The sequence below is a fragment of the Sapajus apella genome, unplaced genomic scaffold, assembly GCF_009761245.1.
Source record: "Sapajus apella isolate SASKATOON/1434 unplaced genomic scaffold, GSC_monkey_1.0 scaffold45, whole genome shotgun sequence".
NCBI lineage: Eukaryota > Metazoa > Chordata > Mammalia > Primates > Cebidae > Sapajus > Sapajus apella.
In genome coordinates, this window is record NW_022436985.1 from 18,653,255 (window position 1) to 18,677,851 (window position 24,597).

Here is a 24,597-nt window from a genome sequence, read left to right on the forward strand (position 1 = left end):
GAATTGAAGGAACATACTTGAAAATATTAAGAGCCATCTATGAAAAACCTATTGTCAACATAATACGGAATAGGCAAATGCTGGAAGCATTCTCCTTAAAAAACAGTTTCTAGATAATATGATTTTATATCTAGAAAACACTGTAGTCTCTGCCAAAGCTTCTTGATCTAATAAACAACTTTAGCAAAGTTTCAAGATACAAAATCAATATACAAAAATCTGTAGCATTGCTGCCAAGTGTGGTGGCTCATGCCTAACCCTAGCATTTTGGGTGGCTGAGGCAAGTGAATTGCTTGAGCCCAGGTTTTTGAGACCAGCCTGGGCAAAATGACAAAACTCTTGTCACTACAAAAACTACAAAATTAGCCAGATGTGGTAGTTCATGTCTGTAGTCCCAGCTCCTCAGGATGCTGAGCTGGGAGGATTTATTGAATCCAAGAGTTTGAGGCTACGGTAACCTGTAATCATGCCAGTGAACTCCAGCCTAGCAGAGTATGACCCTCTCTCAGAAAAAGAAAAAATAAAATAAAAAATCAGCAGCATTTCTATACACCAACAACATCCAAACTGAGGGAAAACTCAAGAATAGAATCTCATTTATAGAAGCCACAAAAAGAATAAAATACCTAGTAACACAGATAACCAAGGAGGCAAAAGACCTCTGCAATGAGAATTCTCAAATATTGCTTTAAAAAATCAGAGAAGACACAAATGAATAGAGAAACATTTCATGCTCATGGATGCGAATAATCAATATTGTTAAAATGGATATACTGCCCAAAGCAATTGACAGATTCAGTACTATTCCTATAAAACTACCAAAACAATTCTCTACAGAATTAGAAAAAAACTACCTTAAAATTTATATGGAACCAAGAAAGAGCCCACATAGCCAAGGTAATCCTAAGCAAAGAGAACAAAGCTGGAGGCATCACATTACTCAACTTCAAACTATCCTACAGTGATACAGTAACCAAAACAGCATGGTGTTGGTACAAAAACAGACACATAGATCAAAAAAACAGAAGAGAGAGCCCATAAGTAATGTTGCATATCAATCTGATCTTCAACAAATCTATAAACACAAACAATGGGGAAAGCACACCCTATTCAATAAGTTGTACTGAGACAATAGTCTACCCATAGGCAGATGATTGAAACTGAACCCCTTCCTTATATCCTAAACAAAAATTAACTCGAGATAAATTAAGGACTTAAATGTAAAATCTACAAGAGTAAACATCCTGAAAGATAACCTAGGAAATACTATTCTGGATATAGGAACTGGCAGAGGTTTTACAACAAAGATGCCAAAAGCAATTGCAACAAAAATAAAAATCAACAAATGGGATGTAATTAAACTAAAAAGCTTCTTCACAGCAAATAAACTATCAATGGAGTAAACAGACAACCTACAGAAAAGGAGAAAATATTTGCAAGCCATGCATCTGACAAGGGTCTAATATCCAACATCTATAACAAGCTTAAACAAATCAACAAGCAAAAACAAACAACCCCACTCAAACCTGGACAAAAGACATGAACAGACACTTTTCAAAAGAAGACATGCATGTGGCCAGGAAGCATATAAAAAAAAAATGCTCTCTGAACACTTCACTAGCAAAAAAAAAAAAAAAAAAAAATGCTCAATATCATTAATCATCACAGAAATGCAAATCAATACCACAATGAGTTGCCATCTTACAACAGTCAGAATGTCTGTTATCAACAAATTAAAAAATAACAGATGTTGACAAAGTTGTGAAGAAAAGGGAATGCTTATACACTGCTTGTCGGAATTTAAATTAGTTCAGCCACTGTGGAAAGGAGTTTGGCAACTTCTCAAGGAAATTGAATGCTAAAACATAATTATCATTTTACTCAGCAATCCCATATTGGGTATTTATCCAAAGGAATATTAATTGTTCTATAACAAAGACATATGCACATACATGTTCATTGCAGTACTATTCATGATAGAAAAGACATGAAATCAACATAAATGCCCATCAGTGGTAGACTAGATAAAGAAAATGTGGTGCACATGCATTATGAAATACTATGCAGCCATAAAAAATGAGATCATGTCCTTTTCAGCAGCATGAATGGAGCTAGAGGCCATTATCCTAGGATAACTCAAATGGGAACAGAAAGCCAAATACAACATATTCTCACTTATAAATGGGAGCTAAACACTGAGTACATATGGACAGAAAGAAGGGAACAACATATACTGGGGCTTACTTGAGGGTAGAAAGTGGGTGCATTAGTTCATTTTTTCATGATGCCAACAAAGACATAGCTGAGGCTGGGGGAAAAAAAAGAGGTTTTAATGAGCTCCCAGTTCCACGTGGCTGAGGAGGCTTCACAATCATGGCAGAAAGGAAGGAGGAACAAGTCATATCTTACATGGATGTCAGCAGGCAAAAAAAGAGCATGTGCAGGGAAACTCCCCATTATAGTAACCATGAGATCTCGTAAGACTTATTCACCATCATGAGGACAGCATGGGAAGGACCTCCCCCCACAATTCAATTACCTCCCACTGGGTCCCTCCCATAACATGTGAGACTTCAAGATGAGGTTTGGTTGGGGACACAGCCAAACTATATCCGAGAGGATTAAAAACCTACCTATGAGGTACTAGGCTTATTACCTGCGTGATGAAATAATCTGTACACCAAACCTCTATCATATGCAAATTACCTATGTAACAAATCTGCACATTTACTCCTAAACCTAAAACATAAATTTACAAAAATGAAATAACAAAGATAAAATATGGATATTATATACCTAGCCAGGTAGTAGGAAAATAAAAATCTGTACCTTTTGAAACAGAATCCTTAACAAAATTTAGATCAGGATGAAGTGCTTAGCTTTAATAATCTTAAGTGAATCAACCTTCCTTCATCTACTGCAATTAGAGAGAACTGGAGAAAGGTAAAATAAATGCAGACTTTGGTCAACACCACCAAGGCCCGAGGTTTTTTCTCTGGGTATGTAAAGTCCATGCCTACAAGAAGTTTATATATTGATGAGCAAATGAGACCTGAAAGTGAAGCCAAGAATACGAATAAGAATAACAGCCTTTTTGTAAATAAACTTGAAATAAAGGCCTAGAAAATCCAAATATTATAGAAAAATTTTAGAGAAAAAACAAAAATATTCAGACTGCCAATTACTTTGAATTCTATCTTGAATAACTAAATTCAATTAACTTTCACTTTAATTACAGACTTTCACTCTTATTTTTTGAAAAAGAAATTCAAAATATTCTCGATTGCTTAGAATAATAAACTGATTTTTGAACATGAAATTTAAAATATTGAGAAGACTGGGTCAATGTGGGAAGCGTAGTATTTGTATTTATCTCTATTCCCACTCCAAATTTTCTAATATGACAGGAAAAATTAAAAAATAAATAATAGTTCTGGAAAACAAGAAAAGACATGATAAGGGCAAGAAGTGTTGAATAGTTTAGAAGATAGAAAGCAAAAGCCCTGGATTAATACAGAACAAACAACATAGAACACCACCCTTTTAAAACAATGTAAGAGAGTGTAAATATTGAGGAGTGATATAGTATACAAATACTCCACAGATAATATTTATATGAATTGAAAAAAATAAAATAATTATTTTTATTTTTATTTTTTGAGATGGAGTCTCAGTCGCCCAGGCTGGAGTGCAGTGGCACCATCTCAGATCAATATAAACTCAGCCTCCCGGGTTCAAGCAAGTCTCTGCCTCAGCCTCCCCCGTAGCTAGGATTACATGCCATCGTGCCCAGCTACTTTTTGTATGTTTAGTAGAGATGGGGTTTCACCATTTTGGCCAGGCTGGTCTTGAACTCCTGACCTTGTGATCCACCCACCTCAGCCTCCCAAAGTGCTGGGATTACAGGCATGAGCCACCGCATCCAGTCAATAATAGTTATTTAAATATGCCATAAAGCATTCAAAAGCTGACAGAAGCAGTAAAATAATTTAATATTAAAAAAAAGTTTACCTGAAGAAGTATGAATTTTGGCTTTGTCAAATATTCTGGCCTGAGGGCACAGCCTAACCACCAAAGCAACAGCAAATGATGTAGGGAAAAAACATAGGCATACTGGGTAAGGTGCCAGACGCCAGAGTTCAGTGCAAGAAAAGCAGCTAGAAATTTAAAGGAGAATCCTGACAGTAAAGGAAATATATAGTATCCAAAAGCCAAGCTGACAGTATGGCAAAAACACAGGAAGGAACCAAAGAGAAATCTCCTCTTAAAAGATAAAACTATACAGAATCTGGCTTTTCTTATCTGAGTGTATTTTCATACTGTGCACAATTTGACCATAGGAAGCTTAATGTGTCAGATTACAGAGCCCAAAACTCATAGAACAGTTGGAAATTATAGAGAAATGCACATAAGTAGCTAGATCAGATCAACAGTAGATAAGGAAAGGGATGAAAAAACAATCTGTGAGCTTAAAATGTATCAAAATAATTTCTCCAATCTGAAGGATAGAAAAAATAATAGCAAAGCCTATGAATTCATCTAACATGCATGGAAGTAGAATTATAGAAAGAAAAGAGAGATGCAAATAAGTAGTAGGAGAAATATTTTTAGAATATTAACTAAAAATTTACAAATTGGGCAGAATACAATAATTCACAGATTCAAAAGGTCAACAAACCCAGGTCAAAGTAAATAAAAAGAAATCTCCTGTCCATATCAGGGACAAACTGCTAAAAGCCAAAAGTAAAGAGACAATCCTGAAATAAGCCAGAACAAAATATTTCAAGGCGCTTGGAGAAAAGGAATAGATGACAAAATTTAATGGCTGACTTCTCATGAGAAATTGTGGAAGCCAGAGACATTGGAATAATATGTTGAAAACCATGAAGGATAAAAAATTACATGCACACTTTTAGATAAACAAAAAATGAGAGAAATTGTCAAGAACCATAGTTGCTAATATATTTATCTATAGATACGTAGATATATAGATATCTATATAGACATAGATATAATGTATATATAGATATATATATACATATATACTGTATATATAGATATACATTAAAAGAAATGCTAAAAAAACTCCTCAATTTGAAAGTGCATGACACTAAATGACAACTCAGATCTATAGGGATAAAGAGTATTAGAAATGTTAAAATTAGAAACATAAAACTTTTTTCTCTTGAATTTTTTTTTTTTAGAATTTCTCTTGAATTTTAAAGTTATATAACTATATAAATAAAAAGTATACAGTTAATGAAATTATTGACATGATTAAATTTTTGTCTGCTATTTTACTATTTGTTTTTTAATTTTCTCATTTAGTTTTCTTTTTCTATTTCATATTTTATTTTTGCTTTCTTTTGTATATCAATCTATTGAATTTTAAGTGCTATTTTAATACCTTCACTTGCTTTCTATTTCTATCTCTGCATGTAATGGTTAAACCAGAAATTATATATGTAGCTTATACCTAGCCAATCTACTTGTGGATAATTTTAAGTTACTTCTGATAAAATGTAGAATCATTGCAGCAGTATACATTTCCATTTTATTTCCCTTCTTAAGTCTATTCTCATGAATATTATGTTGGCTTGCCCTATAAGGCAATAAATAACAAGTAATAATGTTTTTATTTTTATGGTTGTAAAACTTACAAGGCTGGCATTATTATGCTAACCACACTAGGCAAGCACAATACAAAAAAGAAAACTACATGCCAATATTCCTGATGAAAATATAAGCAAAAATTTTCAACAAAATACTAGCAAACTAAGTTAAATAGCACATTAAAAGGACCATACACTATGTCATGTGAGATTTATCCCTGAAATATAAAGATGATTCAACATACACAAATAAATAAACATAATATTCCACATTAAGAGAAGAAAGAACCAAAATTATATGATCATGTCAACAGATGCAGAAAAAGCATTTACAAATTTCAATGCTTTTTTAATAACAGAAAGTCTCCATGAAGTACTTATAGAAGGAATGTACCTCAAAAAAAAAAAAGCCATATATCACAAGCCCACACCTAACATAATACTCAATGATGGAATGTTGAAAGCTTTTCCTGTAAGATTAGGAACAAGATAATAATGAATATTCTTACCACTTCTATTCAAATTCATGTGCTATCCAGAGCAATTAGGCAAGAGAATGAAATGAAAGACATCCACATTGAAAAAGAAGAAGAAAAATTGTCACTGTTTGTAGATGGCATAATCTATTTTTTTTTTTTTTTTTTTTTTTTTTGAGACGGAGTTTCACTCATGTTACCCAGGCTGGAGTGCAATGGCGCGATCTCGGCTCACCGCAACCTCCGCCTCCTGGGTTCAGGCAATTCTCCTGCCTCAGCCTCCTGAGTAGCTGGGATTACAGGCACGCACCACCATGCCCAGCTAATTTTTTGTATTTTTGGTAGAGACGGGGTTTCACCATGTTGACCAGGATGGTCTCGATCTCTTGACCTCGTGACCCACCCGCCTCGGCCTCCCAAAGTGCTGGGATTACAGGCTTGAGCCACCGCGCCCGGCTATGGCATAATCTTATATAAAGAAAGTCCTAAAGGCTCCACAAAAAAACTATTAGAAGCAATAAACAAATTCAGTAAAGTTTCAGAATACAAAATTAGCATACAAAATTAGTTGTAATTCTTTACACTAAGGATAAATTATCCAAAACAGAAATCAATAAATAATTGCATTTATGATAGTATCAAGAAGAATAAATACTTAGGAATAAATTTAACCAAGAAGATAAAAGATCCATACACTACAAAGTATAAAAATTTGTGAAAGAAATTGAAGACACAAAAAAATAGAAAAATATCCTATGTTCATGGATCTAGAAGAATCAACATTGTAAAATGTGCAAACTACCCAAAGCAGCCTAAGAATTCAATTCAATCCCTATCAAAATTATAATGGCATATGTTACAAAAATAGAAAACAATCCTAAAATTTGTATAAAACCAGAAAAGACCCTGAACAGCTAAAACAATCTTGAATAACAAGAACAAAGCTGGCAGCATCACACTTTCTGACATTAAATCTTATTACAAAGTTATAGTAATCAAAACAACATAGTACTGGCACAAAAACAGACATATAGACAAATGGAACAGAATAGAAAGCTCAAAAATAAACTACACATATGTAGACAACTAATTTTGACAAAGGTATTAATAATACACATGGGGAAACGATTGTCACTTCAATAAAAGCTGTTGGGAAAACTGGATAGCCACATACAAAAGAATGATTTTGGACCCTTATGTCACATCATATACAAAAATCAACTCAAAATGGATTAAACGCTCAAAGGTGAGACCTGAAACTGTAAGACTACCCAAAGAAAACTAAGAGAAAAGCTTCATGACATTAGTCTGGGCAACGATATTTTGTATATGACACCAAAAGCATAGGCAACAAAAGCAAAAATAAACAAGTGAGATTACTTCAAACTAAAAAGTTTTGGCACAACAAAAGAAACAATTGACAAAATGAAAAAGCAGCCCACAGAATAGGAGAAAATATTTGCAAGTCATACATTTCGTAAAGGGTTAATACCAAAAATATACAAGGAGCTCATACAACTCATTAGCAAAGAAAAAACAACAAATAATTCAATTTTTTAATAAGAAAAGGACTTGAATAGACATCTTTCCAAAGAAGACATACAAATGGCCAACAAATATATTTTAAAATGTTCAATATCACTATCAGGGAAATGCAAATCAAAATCACAATAGATTACCACTTGACTCCTGTTAGAATAATTGATCAAAAAGTCAAAAGATAACAAATGTTGGCAAGGATGTGGATAAAAGGAAACACTACACCTTGTTGGGTAGAATAAAAATTGGTACAGACTTTATGGAAGTCTGCATTTTGCATATTCCAAAAAGATTAAAAATAGAACTATCATATGATCTAGCAATCTCACTTCTGGCTATTTATCCAAAAGGGATGAAATCAGGATCTCATAAAGATATTAGCACATCTAAGTTTATTGTAGCACCATTTATAATAGCTAAGATGTTGAAACAAACCTGTTAATATCAGTCAACCTTAAAAAACACAGAAGGAAATTCTGTAATATCTGACAGCATGGATGAATCTTGAGGACATTATGCTACATGAAATAAACCAGTCATAGAACAGTACTGAATGATTGCACTGATATGAGATACACAAAATAGTCAAATTCATAAAATCAAAGAGCAAAATGGTAGTTTTGAGGGGTTGGGAGGAGGTGTAAATCAAAAGTTATGAATCAAAAAAGTCACACAAAATGAATAAGTTCTAGAGATCTGCTGTAACATATTGCACCTATAGTCAACAATAATAAATAATAACTAAAAAATGTGTTGAGAGGGTAAATCCCATACTAAATATTCTTACCATAACAAAACAAAATAAAATAGAAAGGAATGAAGTACTGGTATATACAACAACATGGATATATCTCAAAAGTATTAAGCTAAGTGAAAAAAAAAAAAAGGCAGGCACAAAGACTCCATACGGTATAATTCCATTCATGTGAATTTCTAGGAAAAGCAAATTTACAAAGACATAAAGTATATAAGTTGTTGCCAGGGGCAGGATGTGGGGAGAGGTCACTGACTGAAAAGAAATGCAGAGTATTAAAACTAAGGGTGGTAAAACTAGCCTATATCATGATTGTGGTGGAAGTTACATGACTGTACACATTTATCAAAACTCACTTAATTGTACATTTTCAATTGGTAAATTTATTGTGTATAAATTTAACCCCAGTAGAAAAAATGGCATATATAAAAAGGGGAGAATTCACAATTTTTAAGTGCAACAAAAATTAATAATAAGCTCAAATAAATTAAATATCAAAGACCAAAATGTGGTAAAATGTGAAGACTTAGACTCAATAGTTGAGTAAGGCCATCTACAAAGATCTAGCTCTATTTTCTGTTAAACAATAATAGAAAAAAGGAAATTAAAGGGTACAGAATGAGTTTTCTATTCCCCTTCCTTAAGCAGAGCCAAGAACTTGGTAGGTATGTTCACCAGGGCGGGGATTGAGGCAGGGTGTGGTGGAGCCAGGCCAGGGATTCTCTTTCATGTTTATAGTGAGAGGGGCAAAGTCAGAATTAAACTTTTGGACAAGAATTCATCCATTTTATGCATTGCATTGAACAAGGGTCTGGGTCAGAGAGGTCTTGGCCATGAACTTCCACAAACATTTTACAGAGACTCATCAGGGATGGGGAGGATAAGACACCACAGCTGGGGATTTTGCTGGCATGTTAGTTAGGAACTTGACCAGCATAGCATATTATCTGGGGCCAGAGCTAAGAAGGAATCCCATGTGGTCAAGGCCCAGAGTGTGTGTCAAGGCTTGTATGTTTCAGATTGGTTACATACGGGAGATTAAGCAAATAAGTAATATATTGTGATGGATAAGTCAGATTTCTCACTGTTGAAGGGCTTTATAAATATGAAACGAGAAAAGCTAAATAAACCCTGTTATGTTAAACAGGAATTGGAAGTATCAGTTTAAACTCAAGTTGCTTTAAAGAAAAACAGACAGATGATAAACAGATTAACACAGAGACAGACATAGATAGATAACATATATAGATGTTTGTATGCATGCATGTATGTGTGTGATATAAATATATAAATATTTCCTGGGTTGATTTTCTGACAGAGCCTAGAAGTAATAATGTAATAAATAATGCACCATTGCAATGAAAACACCCCGTGCACAGGTCGTGGTTTGTAAATACCACTCCCCCATAAAAAAGAACTAGGGCTGCTTAAGGAATTGGTTGATTCAAGACTGGAGCAGAGAAAGTCTAAGATGATCTTGCAACATCTCAGCTTCTCAGAAAATAAAGAAGTGCTAGAAAGAGGAAGAGGATGTGTCAACAAGACATAAGAATATCTTTGAAGAAACTTCCACTGGTCAAATATGAGACAATTAGAGCATCAAAATAAATAATAATGGTAAAATGTAAGTCAGTGAATAAAATCAATATCCTTGAGTTCATATTGATATAAATAGATAATGATTAAATAAATAAATGGAAGAGATAGGAAATGCCATCCTTACAGTCAATTATCAACAAATAAATGTAGGCGGAATGACAGTATAATAAAATAGCTATTTGGCAACTATGAAAAAAATAATTGTATCAGAAAACCATCATCAATAGATGCTAATACTAACAGGTAACGGTCTAATGAGAAATAAAATACTTATATAGTTTAAAAACTCTCTCCATAAACGCTTAATAATTGTTTTTTAATAAGCATGAAATACTTGAACAGTGGAGAAGCCTGGCAGACACCTTAATGAAGTGATCCAAGTGTAACTACCAAACATGGGAAAATTTAGCAGAGGGTACTTCTTACTGCTACACAGTGAAAGTGATACAACCTTATTCCTGTTACATTCCTGCCAAGTATGCAGAACCTAAATTTAGTTATGTGGAAACCTCAGACCATCCCCAATTGAGGGACATTCTACAAAGTCACTGGCTCATACTCTTCAAAATTGTCAAGATCATGAAAGACAAGAGAAGACTGAGAAATTTTCCAGACTGAAGGAGATTTAAGATACATGACATTTAATGCAGCAAATTATTATCAGTCAAATCCTGGACCTTTAAAAGATATAATTGGAGTAAAAGGTGAAATTTGAATGGGGACTGTGGATTACATGGTGGCTCTATCAATGCTAATACCCAGATATTGATGGTGGTACTGTTGTTATATAGGAAAATACTCTTATTTTAAGGAAATACATACTGAAATATTAAGCTTCAATATCTGCAATGATTTCAAATGGTTACAAAATAAATAAAAAGCTATTTATATAATAGAGAATGAAGTAAATCTGATAAAATGCTAATATTGGGGAAGCTGGGTAAAGAGTATGTGAGAATTAGTTGTGCTATTCTTGTAACTTTTCTATAAGTATAAAATAATTCTCAAATAAAATATGTTTTAAAGGGACAGTTTGTGTTGAATGTATTGGAAAAAGGTTTTTTTAAAAAGCTTACTAGCCAAACAAATGAAAAGACAATAAAAAAGAATAGAAATCTCATATAAAATTACCATGGTTACCAGAATGGTTTTATTATTCACATTTTTTGGCATCAGAAATGAATATTCATGTGTGTAAAACTGAAGGATGCAAATTACTACAGAGCATAAGGTGAGGAACACTGAACTGAAAACTAAGAGTACCAAAGCTTAAATCTCAGATCTCCAGCAGAATGGCCTCAGGACTGTCATTTAACTTTCCTGACCCTCAAGATAACTTAGCTATTGGGTTATTAAATCATTATGTTCCTTTACTTTCTAAAACTCTAGGATTCAAATTTTCCCAAATAATAGTAACTATCATTACCTTCAATATTGAGTAAGTATTTAGCTAACCACAAATCAATAATCAAAGCCTGATTATTGAAATTTGATGATTTTAGGATGATCGTAAGTTTATTTGACAATGTGGCAAAAAATCTAAAACTACTTCCATATGTAAATGTACATATTTGGTTGTTTTACAATAAGAATTCTGTCTCATTTCTCAAAACAAGGTGGAAGAATCATGCCCTCATTTGAATTCCAATGATTTCCTGAATAAGGTCTCTGAAGAAGTGATTAACGAACTGGTCACATTTTTCTTTTTAACCCTTTAATGTACCCTGTGCTGACTTAGCATAGCTGATGAGGAGATCATACTAACAAGCTCATGGAATCATCATTCAAAGGACAGTAAACTCCCACCCTTGCCAACCATCTGACATATGTTTGTCATTGGTCACAAGGTCAATTGAGTGACTGTATATGGATATATCACTGTAAATTCATCACCAATAGGAAAATAATTCACAAAGCACATCCAATTCACAATGGGCTAGCAACACCCTTTTGCTGTATGAACATGGGATATCATTTTAGGTTTCTGGTGCTCTCAGCATATGCTATTAATCTCGAAATCCTCCTCTTAGATTTGAGACTCTGCTAAAATTTTACATGCCTACAAGTATCACTGTGCCCTTCAGTGATTAATACCTCCTTACTTTTGTTACTCTTTTGAGAGAATTGGGAAGCAGAAAACCTAAAACATACATATTTCTAGTTCTGCAAAACTTGTATACCTAGAAGAAGGCACTCACCTTTTCAATTGTCCCCAAGTGATGGCATTGGCAGTACAATACACACAAAGATGCTGATGTGAAATGAATACCAGTCTAATGGATCATGATAGCAATATTTTCATCAAGTTTTTATAAATACAGTAATTTACACAAAGCTAAATTTTTAAATAATATGTTGATGTATTAAATATATATATTTTAAAACTTATTAGCCCAGGGAATAATGAAGAAACAAATATTTGGTATGACATTCACTCTGAAGCTTCAAATAGTGATGTCTTGTAACTGCTCTCTTCTGAATGTGAGATAACATCAGGAATCAGAAGATAATATATTTACAACAAAGCAGTTTTATAGTACCCTAAATAGCATGGCAATAGGAGATCTAAAGCACAAACCTTTATGGAAGGAATACACTTTTAAAAGAAGCAAGGCTCTGGAAACAGGTAGAACCCTCAGAGGAACAGAGGATGGCTTTGCAATTGATTATGTGAGTTATAGTTCAAGTGTGTTTTAGCTCTCACTCCCATGCTGCCAGAAAAAAAAGGTAAAAAAAAAAAAAAAAAGCAGAGATGAGCATATAAGAAACATCTTACTCTGCCTGAATATTACATTAACCTACGAGCACTACTGCTCCCTTGGTCAGCTTTTTCAGAGCCTGCTGGCACTGCAACACTGCTGACCTGGTAGGTCTGATTATGAATGATCAATGTGCCTATTTGCAATAAAACTCTTTGCACAGATCTGGACCCTCGGCCCATATTCACTCATGCAGATAATAATAGCAGTTCAAGGCACTTGCCCATAACTCCAAGCTTCATTAAACAAGGGGAATGTCACCAAAAGTCCCTTTAACCGTCTTTATGCTGCCAGGCAGGGAAAAATTGGAAATTCTGAGGAAGGGGAATTTACAGTGTTAATAAAATAAGGATTTTTTTTTATATCCCTATGCCCTATTTTGCACATCTTTCTTGAGCTTCTTGTGTTAAAATTCACCACTTCAGTGGTTAGCAGAGTGAGAAATGTGAACAATGGATATCGTAGGCCTGAGGTCAGATTCTGCTTCAGAGAAAATATTTCAATGGAATTTTTCAGGTCTGTGACAGGGAATGGGGTGTTACCACTCCTCCTCATTCATTATAGACACAACTAGTGTCAGGCTGGTGTCTCAAAGGGCTAGAGGCTGGAAAGAATGGTGGGGGAGGCACCAGAAGAGTTCTCTGCAAACTTAAAAAGAGTGGCCCTCTGTGCTACATTGAGGCATGAAGTTTGCCTACTCTCCAGTCTTTAATGGGTGTGAAGATTTGGTTACTCATTTTCTCAGGCAAAACATGTTAACAAGTTGCTGGTCTTTCAGGAAAATGTGAGCAGCAGAAGTTCTAATGAAGGATAGTCCTCTTAAAACACAGAGCCCCAGGCACCACCTCTTTAGTCAGGGTCTTCACACAGACTCAGCACTCCACTCCACACCCCTGGCATCACTCCTACATTAACCTACAATGCATAAGTTTTCCTAGCTAATTAGAAAAACCATTCACTTTCTTTTATAATCCTGTTCCTTAAAATTAGACATTAAGGAAATCCTTAATTTTTTTGCCTGAAAAACCCTGCTACCACTTAAAACTCATAGGGAAATAGAGTTTCAAGAGATAAAATAATTCAAGTCAAAGCTTGAGACCTTGAAGATAACCAGATGGTTATTTCTGAGTAATAATTGGTATTTGCACCTCAACAATTGGTAGTGCCTTAGGCAACACCAATTCAAGAAAAATAAGAGCAATGGATACATGAGAAATTATCCTGCACAATGAATAAACACACACAATTTTGGACAAATTAACCCCCAATTTAAGCACCTTTCTACAGAGAAATATGTTTTTCCTGCTTTGATCCATAAAGATAAGGTCCAAGATACACACATATAACCACATAAAACAGGATTGAGCAGTTGTTTCATGATAATTCACCACTAAATGCTAAGAAAATGGGCTACCAGGTTTTCTTGCCCACTCAGAAATGGTTTAGTGGACAAATTTCATACACCAGTGGTCTGCAAAGCATCCCTATTTAAAACAAATAGCTTTTCCTCTGAACCTCTCTCATACCTTAAAACCCTATGCATCCATCTGTTCCTGCAAAGCCCAATACTTGTTTAAGCACCCCAGCCACCCTGCAACAATTTCATATGGGAAGTGAAATGTGGAAAAGATTCAAAAGAGTGTATGGGACCGGGATGGGATATCGCTGGTAGTTAAATAAAACACAGAGAAACATCATTTGTAAGATATCCTCCTGGAAAATATGCCATGCAAAGAATAAATGTAAATTTGGTCTGTCTTTGTCTAAAGGTCAGAAATAGAATTAGTCATAGAAGTTGTAAGATAGAAGATTTTGTCTCACCATAAAAAACAGAACTTTGTAATCATAAAAAGTACCAGACTATGGCTTCCTCAGGAGATAAATGTGCTTCCTATGACTATGAGGGATGCCTTGGAAGACATTACTGAAATAAGTGGGATATTATTCTTAGATGATTTGACAAAAACATTTCTAACTTTAAGAATTCTATAATTCTACGATGAGATGGGAGCTAAGACACTTTGCTAATTGCACAAATAAGAAACTTAATTAGCATATATCTATTTCTCTATTGTCATCTTCAAGGCAGTCTTGAGTCCTATTTGATAATTTCACTAGGGCATAAGTCTCTCTTCTAACCAGACTGATGACATGAGCTTTAGTTTCATTTTAAGAAACTTCTTTAAAAATTAAGAAATGACAGTGTGCTATTCTACACAGTAATTCCATTTGTGGAAACTTTCTGTGGCATTAAAATGGTTAGGTTTAAAGTTAAGAGTTTCTTGCCTATTTGAAAGAAGTTAGTCATCTCAATTCAGTTTGAATAAGCAGTCCATTGTTCCCAGTTTAAAGCTCAGGGATAAGATATTCATAATATATCCCTCTTCCCTCCCACGCTCTTCTAAGGCCCAAGGAGCTTCTGCTCAATGCTAACCATTCAAAGTGAAAGATTGGCTAAGCTATTCAAAGCTTCCTCTGGCTCTTAGAGCTTTGTGCTATTGTTCAGCTGTATAACACTTTGGTGGATTTTGTGGTTCAATCTGTTCAGATATATCTCCCACCAGCTGGAATACATGTCTTTAGCACTACGGTCTCCTTTCCATTATTTTTAATCTGAGCAGTTCAGAGTTTGTTCTGTCACTTTGGACTTTGTATTCTATCCTTACTTTCCCAGTGTTGGAATTTTTTTCAGTATATTTCTACCAGAATATAAATGCCTATGGATGAAATTGTTCATATATGATATGTAGGAACTATGTGTGTCTTAGTCTTTTTGCATTTTCCACAGCACTTGGTATAATGCCTTGAACACAATAGATGTTCAACCAAGGTTTATAAAATTCAGTTAGCCTTTTTTTCTACCCAAGTGTTACCAAGAAAAGTAACATAATGCCAAAATGATGACATTTACAAAATATAATGCACTAAAACATTTTATCATTTTTCATCCATTTCAACAGTGATTGATCAGTTTACTACTGACATCTATTAAGACATTGAAAGTACTTGATAATCTGTCATTAAAATCAATAATCTTGGTTTTTCAGAATGAAAGAAGAAGAAAACCTAACCAAAAGAGTAAGATGATTTTTGAGCAACTTCACGATTTTCTCTTATTGGCACTCTATCAGGCTGCTATATGGGTACTATAGGGGTTACAGGAGAAACACAGAAGAGCAAGGCCCTTTTCTCTTCCTCAGATTGCTGAGTAAACATTGGCTACCTCCAGTACTGCAGCCTGAGTTTCCGCAGTGGTGGAAATAGCCCAATGGGTAACAGATGATAATGATGTATTGAGGGCATTTATTACTACTACAAAATTTTCCACCTTGAGCAGGAAATTTCTACTCCATTCCCCAGGAAACAAAGCATGGAAGGATTACTTCAGCCTCTCCCCCAGCTTCCTCCTTTCATGGGAAGAGCGTCTTACCTAATTGATGAATTTGAGAGAAGTAATTGAGTACATTTGGCTCACCATCTTCTAGGTCCACCTCTTTAAGGACAAGCTTGACTATAGTATGCAAGCTTTTGGGCCTCTTTTCTCATGTTTACTACTGTGATAGTTTAGCAGGTCTACTCCTTTTCTTCCAACGGGAAGGCTGCAGCTCTGGGAAACAGGAAAGATTCATATTAAGTGATATATTAGCAAGCCCTCTCTGGCCGTAAATTTAAAGCAATATTCACTAATTCAAGCTGTTGTGAGTAATAATGATTTCTATTTGTCTGATCCCTATATCTTATCTCTCAGTTGTTTCAAAATTTGCAAGGAGAAAAATATGAAAGTAACAGAGAAACTTTCAATTTCTGAGTTCATGTATTAAAGAACTATATGAACAGTTCTATAAAATTATATCAGTTTTTAAACCAATATAGAAAATTATTAGGTAACAGGTTCATTCAACATTAAAATAATCTGTATTCTATCTTTATAATATACTCCATTTATTTAAACTAGAATTTGGGCTGGGGGCAGTGGCTCATAACTGTAATCCCAGCACTTTCAGAGGCCAAGGTGGGCAGATCACCTGAGGTCAGGAGTTCGAGCCCAGCCTGACTAACATGGTAAAACTCCATCTCTACTAAAAATACAAAAATTAGGCAGACATGGTGGTGGGTGCCTATAATCCCAACTACTGGGGAGGCTGAGGCAGGAGAATCACTTGAACCCAGGAAGCAGAGGTTTCAGTGAGTTAAGCTTGCACCATTGCATTCCAGCCTGGGCGACAGTGCAAGACTCCGTCTCAAAAGAAAAACAAAACAAAACAACAATAACAACAAACAAAACAAAAATTTAAACTGTTACTGCTAAACTTGGTACTATTTCTTATGAAGGAAATTTCTATCAGTCAGTATATTAAATGTACATGTAAATTTGTAACTTAGGGCTTTAGACAGCAGAGTAGTTTTACCAGTTTATTTATTTCAGCATCATAATAGACATTAACTCTCATGCTATGGATGACATTATTCCCAGGCACAGCACATCTGAAACATAACCATATACTTTCAACTGTCATCTTCACCACCATCTCAATACATATTGTTGTATGGTTTTCAAAATATTTTTATTTATATTTTTTTATTCAGCCTTTCAACATCCCATCAACTGGGTGGAATAAGTAGTTTCATCTATGTTTTAATGATGACAAAACTCACAAAGAGAGATTATGTGAGTTTCTCAAATTACTCAACCAATAGTGATAAAGCTGATTCTAGTGCCCAAGTGTCCAGCATCTTATTTTTCCTTTCTTTCCCTCCTTCCCTCCCTTCCTCCCTTCCTTCCTTCCTTCCTTCCTTCCTTCCTTCCTCTCCTCCTTCCTTCCTAGGCCGGAGTGCGGTGGCATGATCTTGACTCACTGCAACCTCCTCCTCCTGGGCTCAAGCCATCCTTTCACCTCAGCCTCTAGAACAGCTGCAACTACAGTCCTACAGGCACATGCCACCATATCTGGCTAATTTTTGTAGAGAAACGGTTTTGCCATATTTCCCAGGCTGGTCTCAAACTCCTGAGCTCAAGTGATCTACTTGCCTCAGCCTCCCAAAGTGCTGGGATTACAGGCGTGAGCCACTGTGCTCAGCCCTGCCTCCTATTTCTGCAAAATTTTTATACATTTTTAATGTTCTCATGACATTATATATTTATAAAAGCAGCATTACTTGCATGTGACCAAAGGCAGTATTGCCTGCAGCATATTATAGATATTTCTTTGTATCTATCATTTTCTGTCTAATTTAGCCATCAGGATAGAGGGGACAAAATATTTTATTGTTCTTTGTTAGGCTTCCAAAAGCATACTAATTCAATGTAATTAAAAATATTGATTATCTAAGCATAAAGCCTGAATAATAATAATAATAATAATAATAAGAGGAGACTCTATATTAAATAGATAAATGGGAGAGTGGATAGAATGATGGATGGACAGATGAACAAATAGATGGATAAATATATGATAGGCATAAAGACAGAAGAATAAGATGTGTCTCCTAAGGAGGACAGATGTAGTAACACATAAATAGCTAGAATACATGTTGATTTGTACTATAATAGACACAAGTACATTATACCAGGGGGACAGATGACAGAACAATATATGGTATACCACATTTTAAGATCTCTCTATAAATGTTGTACTATAGACCCATTGTTAAGTTCTTTGTTGTAAAGAAAAGAATTGGAAGTAATGAAACATGCATGGCTCATTGTAAGAATTTTTTAAGGAAATTACTTTAGAATACATGGAAATCAACAAAGAATCTAGGAATTTAAAACCCTAAAGAACTTAAATAAAAAAAACCTAGCCCTAAACATTTTATTAGACAAGGGACACCCAGATGGGATGGAGGTAGGAGGGGAGATGCACAATGTCATATACATGTATATTTAGTAGTTAAAGAAAGCATTGAGCCAAGGCATTAACCAGAAACATTTCTAACATTGACACAAGTTGCTGATAAAATGGCCCTTAGGATAAACAGCACAATTGGCCTCATTTTGACCTGAGTCAGCAGGAGCTTTTAGCGGTGGGGTACTAGGAGTTCTGTCATGTAAATACCCTCGTGAACAAGAATAGAACACATTGTTCAGGTTGCTCAAACAGAGCTGGCAGTCAGTAACTGACACAAGGGAACTTGAGTAGAGACAAAACAGAAAAGAATCTCTTTCAGGAGGAGTGGTGGGTGTTAAGGAAATTTAACAGAGTGAAAGGAAACTATTCTCGGAAAGATAATGTATGAATCCAAAATACTTTGGCACTTTAATCAAATATGCTTTTTAGGGAAAAAGCATAGTCTGCACCCCAACACCTGCTGGACCTAATGGACTCTGAAATGTTGTTTCAGAATTAATCAAGTCATTTAAAATCATAGCTGCAGTCTCCATTCACTACTCCTGTACGTAAATGTGCTGATCCCGATACTAATCCATGTCGGGTGACTTGAGCAATATATCACCATAATTGCCATTTTAGGGCTGCAAATTGGAGCTAAAATAACCAGATGCAAAAGAGATAGCCTTATCATACTCTCAAGATGGATCTTCAAAGTTCAAGGAGAGTTCAAGCATGGAAGAGGCAATAGAAAGGGGTCAAGTGTAAGGGGATTGTTCATGTTCGAGAGGAATTAACTTTACAAATATATTGTTTCTGAGGTGGTAATTGCCCCATCTTACAGTTATTCATACCTCATTTACTCATTGCATTCTTCTCAAGCATTTAATGAAATGAATTTGATTTTGACAAAATATTCTATTTCAAAATTGCCATTAATTTTCAAGATTTTTTATTCTTCTCTAAATTATCTGTTTTAAAGGGATAGAGGCTGGATTCAGGAAATCTAATATTTCCCTAGGTAATCTTCTGGCAAGCATTGATGCCAGTTTCAGATACTTCCTTCCCAGCTCAGTAAATTAAATAATTGAACTAAAAAACATCACCAGCATTCCAAACATCTCAAACTCAAAAGGCCAGGACAGAATTCTATCCCATCTCGTGAGTAAGACTAAGGCAGTTCTCTAAGCTTATCTGTCACAGTTCTTCACTTAGGAGATGGCATAAGTATGTAAATGAAAGCCTACTGCATATTTACTTGTCTGTATAAAATTAAGACAGATTTGGAAAATTGGAAACAAGAGAGTACCCCTGTGACTACTTCAGTAACAAAGTTACTAAAAATGCCACTATTATTTGCTGCTTTGCTGGAGTCACTATTCTCCTAATACCATACAAAATAAATCACCATATAAAGGAACCACAGTATACTACTTTTATTTCAAAATCCAAATTTGTTAACATAGCACTCAAGGACCTTCACAATCTGGTGCAAACTTACTTATTTAACACTTCTTTCTTTACAAACTCTTGCTTTTCAGCTTCTGTAACAGCAAATGGCTCGTCATTTCCACCAAAAAATAAGGCTTGTTTAAGCATCTGAGCATCAGAAAAATGCTCTTCTCTCCATCTGACATATCTCCCTTCCCCATTTCTCAACTAGTACACTTATTTTCATACTTTAATACCCAGCTGAAATGTCACCACCCTTCTCTGATCAGCCACCCCAACACACGACATTTAGTTCTGTTTTAGTTACATAGCACACAATGAAAACCTCCATTGAAGAACTTATCACAACATATTATTGCTATTTCTTTTGTTTCAATCACCCTCAACTAGATTATGAACTAATAGAGAAAATGGACTTATTTTTATAATTTATTTAAGTAACATATTAAATATAGGTAAAAGCAATTTGCAAGAACCATACTTCAATATCAAAATTGTTTTTATTTTTATTTCTAAAAACAAGTAATATATCACAGCATATTATAGATATTTCTTTGTGTCTATCACTTTCTATCTAATGTAGCAACTATCAGGATAGAGGAAACAAAATATTTGAAAATATAATTGTCAAAATTTTTGAAAATTTGATGGAAAGTATACACCTTCAATTTTAAGCTTTTAAATAAAAGCAGTACAAACACAAATGAAACTATACTAAGGAGCATCATAATTTGATTACTCAAACTAGTAATATACATAGAAAATTGAAAAAGCAGCCAGTGGGGGGGAAAAATATGTTACATACAACAGGGAAACAAACGTAAGAATAACCTAAGATGCCAACAGTCATGCACTTTAAAAGACAATGCAATGACATCTTTAAAGTGCTGAAAGAAAAAAAATTCTAAAACTACAATTTTACATGTGAAAAAATCTCCAAAAATGTCAAAGGAAATATTTTAAGAAAAATCAAACTTTCCATTTTCTTTTGCATCAGACTTCCATTAAAGAAATGTTAAAAGTAATTATTCTGGCTGAAGAAAAATAAACCCATCTAGAAATTTCAGTATACACAAAGAAATCTAAGAGTGCCAAAATGGTAAGTATGTGGTAAATATAACAGACATTTTTGTCATTTTAAGATGCTTTTTAAAAATATAAGTGATTGTTTTTTAAACAATAATAACAGCATTTTGAGGCTTATAACATAAGAAAAAGTGTGTGCTAACAATAGAACAAAAGATTGGAGGAGGGAAATGGAAGTATATAGTTTACATGAATGTAGATTATAATAAAGTAAATAATGTATACACTAAATGAAATAAAATAGATATTTTGTTAAAAATCCAGAAGTATTGCTAAAGACAAAAATTGTAAATTATTCAAACTAACTCAAATAGAGCATAAAATAGTAAAGAGAAGAAGGGAAAGTATATGTCAAAAATAAAATAAATAACGGTAAACCTAGCCTGAACCATAATAATAATAATATTATATATAAATTATTTAAATTTTTCAGTAAAAAGCAAACATATTTAACTGAATAAAAAAACATGACTAAATCACATATTGTTCACAATAAATTCACTTAAAATATAAAGATTCAGATTAAAAAGAAAAAGATTTCAAAAATTAGAAAAAAATGCAAATACTAATCAAAAGGAAACTGAAATAACTATATTAATATCAGGAAAATACACTTCAGTAAAAGAAATATTACAGAATTTAAAATAAATATTTCAAAATGTCAAATGTGCCAATTAATTAAGACAAAGTAATCGTAAATGTATATGTTCAAAATAACGGGGCTTCAAAACATATAAAGCAAGCTGAAAAACCATAAAGAGATAAATCCACCATTATAGTTGCAGATTTCAACACTTCACTTTAAAAAATTAATAGACACAAATTATAATAATAAGAGTATATAAGCCTTAAACAACACAATCAACCATGTTGACATATTTGACATTGTAGAATACTCAATCCAACAAAGCAAGCCTAAATAAATTTAAAAGTATTAAAATCATACGAAGTACTCTGACTACAATGTAATTGAATTAGAAATGAATGATAACAATCTGAAAATGCCATAGTATTTGGAAATTAAAAGAAGCTCTCCTGAATAACCATGGGCCAAATGAGAAGTTAAAAGGGGGAATTATAAAATATTTGGCATTCATAAAAAATAATGAGATCTTCTCCTTTGCAGGAACATGAATTGGACTAGAGGTGTCTTTGTGGTAGAATGCTTTATATTCCTCTAGGTATACACCCTGTAATGGGATTGCTGGGTCAAATGGTAGTTCTGCTTTTAGCTCTTTGAGAAATTGTCATACCGCTTTCCACAATGGTTTAACTAATTTACACGCCACCAACAGTGTATAAGAGTTCCCTTTTCTCCACAACCTTGCCAGCATCTGCTATTTTTTGACATTTCAATAACCATGCTGACTGGTATATGATATCTCATTATGGTTTTGATTTGCATTTTTCTAAAGATCGATTGAGTTTTTTTCATATCCTTGTTAGCCACATGTATGTCTTTTTTGGAAAGTGTCCCTGTTGATGTTCTTTGCCCATGTTTTGTTTTGTTTTGTTTTGTTTTTGAGACGGAGTTTCGCTCTTGTTACCCAGGCTGTAATGCAATGGCGCGATCTCGGCTCACCGCAACCTCCGCCTCCTGGGTTCAGGCAATTCTCCCGCCTCAGCCTCCCAAGTAGCTGGGATTACAGGCATGCAGCACCATGCCATGCTAATATTTTGTATTTATTAGTAGAGACGGGGTTTCACCATATTGACCAGGATGGTCTCGATCTCTTGACCTCATGATCCACCCGCCTCGGCCTCCCAAAGTGCTGGGATTACAGGGGTGAGCCACTGCACCCAGCCCTCTTTGCCCATTTTTTTAATAGGCTTGTTTTTCCCTTGTAAATTTGCTTAAGTTCCTTACAGATGCTAGATATTAGACCTTTCTCAGATACATAGTTTGCAAATACTTTCTCTCATACTTTAACTTGTTTTCTCTGTTAATAGTTTCTTTTGCTGTACAGAAGCCCTTAAGTTTAATTAGCTCCCATTTATCAATATTTGCTTTTGTTGCAATTGCTTTTGGTGTCCTTGTCATGAAATCTCTGCCTGTTCCTATGTCCAGGATGGTACTGCCTAGGTTGTCTTCCAGGGTTTTTATAGTTTTGGGTTTTACATTTAAGTCTTTAATTCATTTTGAGTGGATTTTTTTATATGGTGCAAGGAAGAGGTCCAGCTTCAATCTTCTGCATATGCCTAGCCAGTTCTCCCAGCACCATTTATTGAATAGGGAGTCTTTCCTCCATTGCCTGTTTTTGTCAGATTTGTCAAAGATCAGATGGTTATAGGTGTGTAACCTTATTTCTGGACTCTCTATTCTGTTCTATTGGTCTATGTCCCTGTTTTTATACCTGTACTATGCTGTTTTGGTCACCGTAGCCTTGTAGTATAGTTTGAAGACAGGTAAAGTGATTCCTCCCGATTTGTTCTTTTTGCTTAGGATTCCCTTGGCTATTCTGGCTCTTTTTTTGGTTTCACATAAATTTTAAAATAAATTTTTATAGTTCTATGAAGAATGTCTTTGGTAGGAATAGCATTGACTCTGTCAATTGCTTTGGGCAGTATGGCTAATTTAATGATATTAATTCTTCTTACATAAGAGCATGGGATGTTTTTTCCATTTGTGTATTCTCTGATTTCTTTGAGCAGTGTTTTGTAATTACCTTTGTAGACATCTTTCACCTTCCTGGTTAGCTGTATTCCTAGATATTTGATTCACATAAGCTTAAGGTAAAGAGGTAGAAAAAGATAATCCATGCAAATGAACATCAAAAGCAAGCAGGAGTAGCTATTCTTATATTAGACAAAATGAACTTTAAAAGCACAACAGTTAACAAAGATAAAGAGAGACATTATGTAATGATAGAAATACTTGTCCAACTGGAAAATATCAAAATCCTAAATATATATGCATCTAACACTGGACCTCCCAAGTTTATAAAACTACTAGTCCTAAGAAATGAGGTAGATCACAACAGAGTAATAGTGGGACCTTAATACTCCGCAGATAGCACTAGACAGGTAATCAAGGCAGAAAGTCAAGAAAGAAACAATGGATTTAAACTATAACACAGAACAAATGGATTTAACAGATACTTATAGAATATTGTACCCAAAAACTGTAGAATATACATCCTGCTCTTCAGCACATAGAACATTTTCCAAGAGAGATTATTTGATAGACTACAAAATAAATCTCAGCAAATTTAAGATCACTGAAATTATAGCAAGTACTCTCTCAGATTACAGAGGAATAAAATTGGAAATCAACTCCAAAAGAAACCCTCAAAACCAGGCAAACACATGGAAATTAAACAACCTGTTCCTGAATAGTCATTCAGTCAACAATAAAATCAAGATGGAAATTTAAAAATTATTTCAGCTGAACAATAATAATGACACAACATATGAAGACCTCTGGGATACAGCAAAGGCAATACTAAAAGGAAAGTTCATAACATTAAATGCCTACATAAAAAAGTCTAGAAA

General features: G+C 34.3%; 1 long non-coding RNA gene across 1 annotated transcript; it reads right to left on the bottom strand.

Moving 5' to 3' along the window:
• Nucleotides 1-1,640: 1,640 nt before the first annotated feature.
• On the bottom strand, nucleotides 1,641-24,597 carry LOC116524504. Its single transcript, XR_004257362.1, has 3 exons — nucleotides 24,581-24,597; nucleotides 6,122-6,126; nucleotides 1,641-1,719 (listed from the first exon to the last, which is right to left on the bottom strand). It is a non-coding gene; the product is annotated as an uncharacterized LOC116524504 (long non-coding RNA).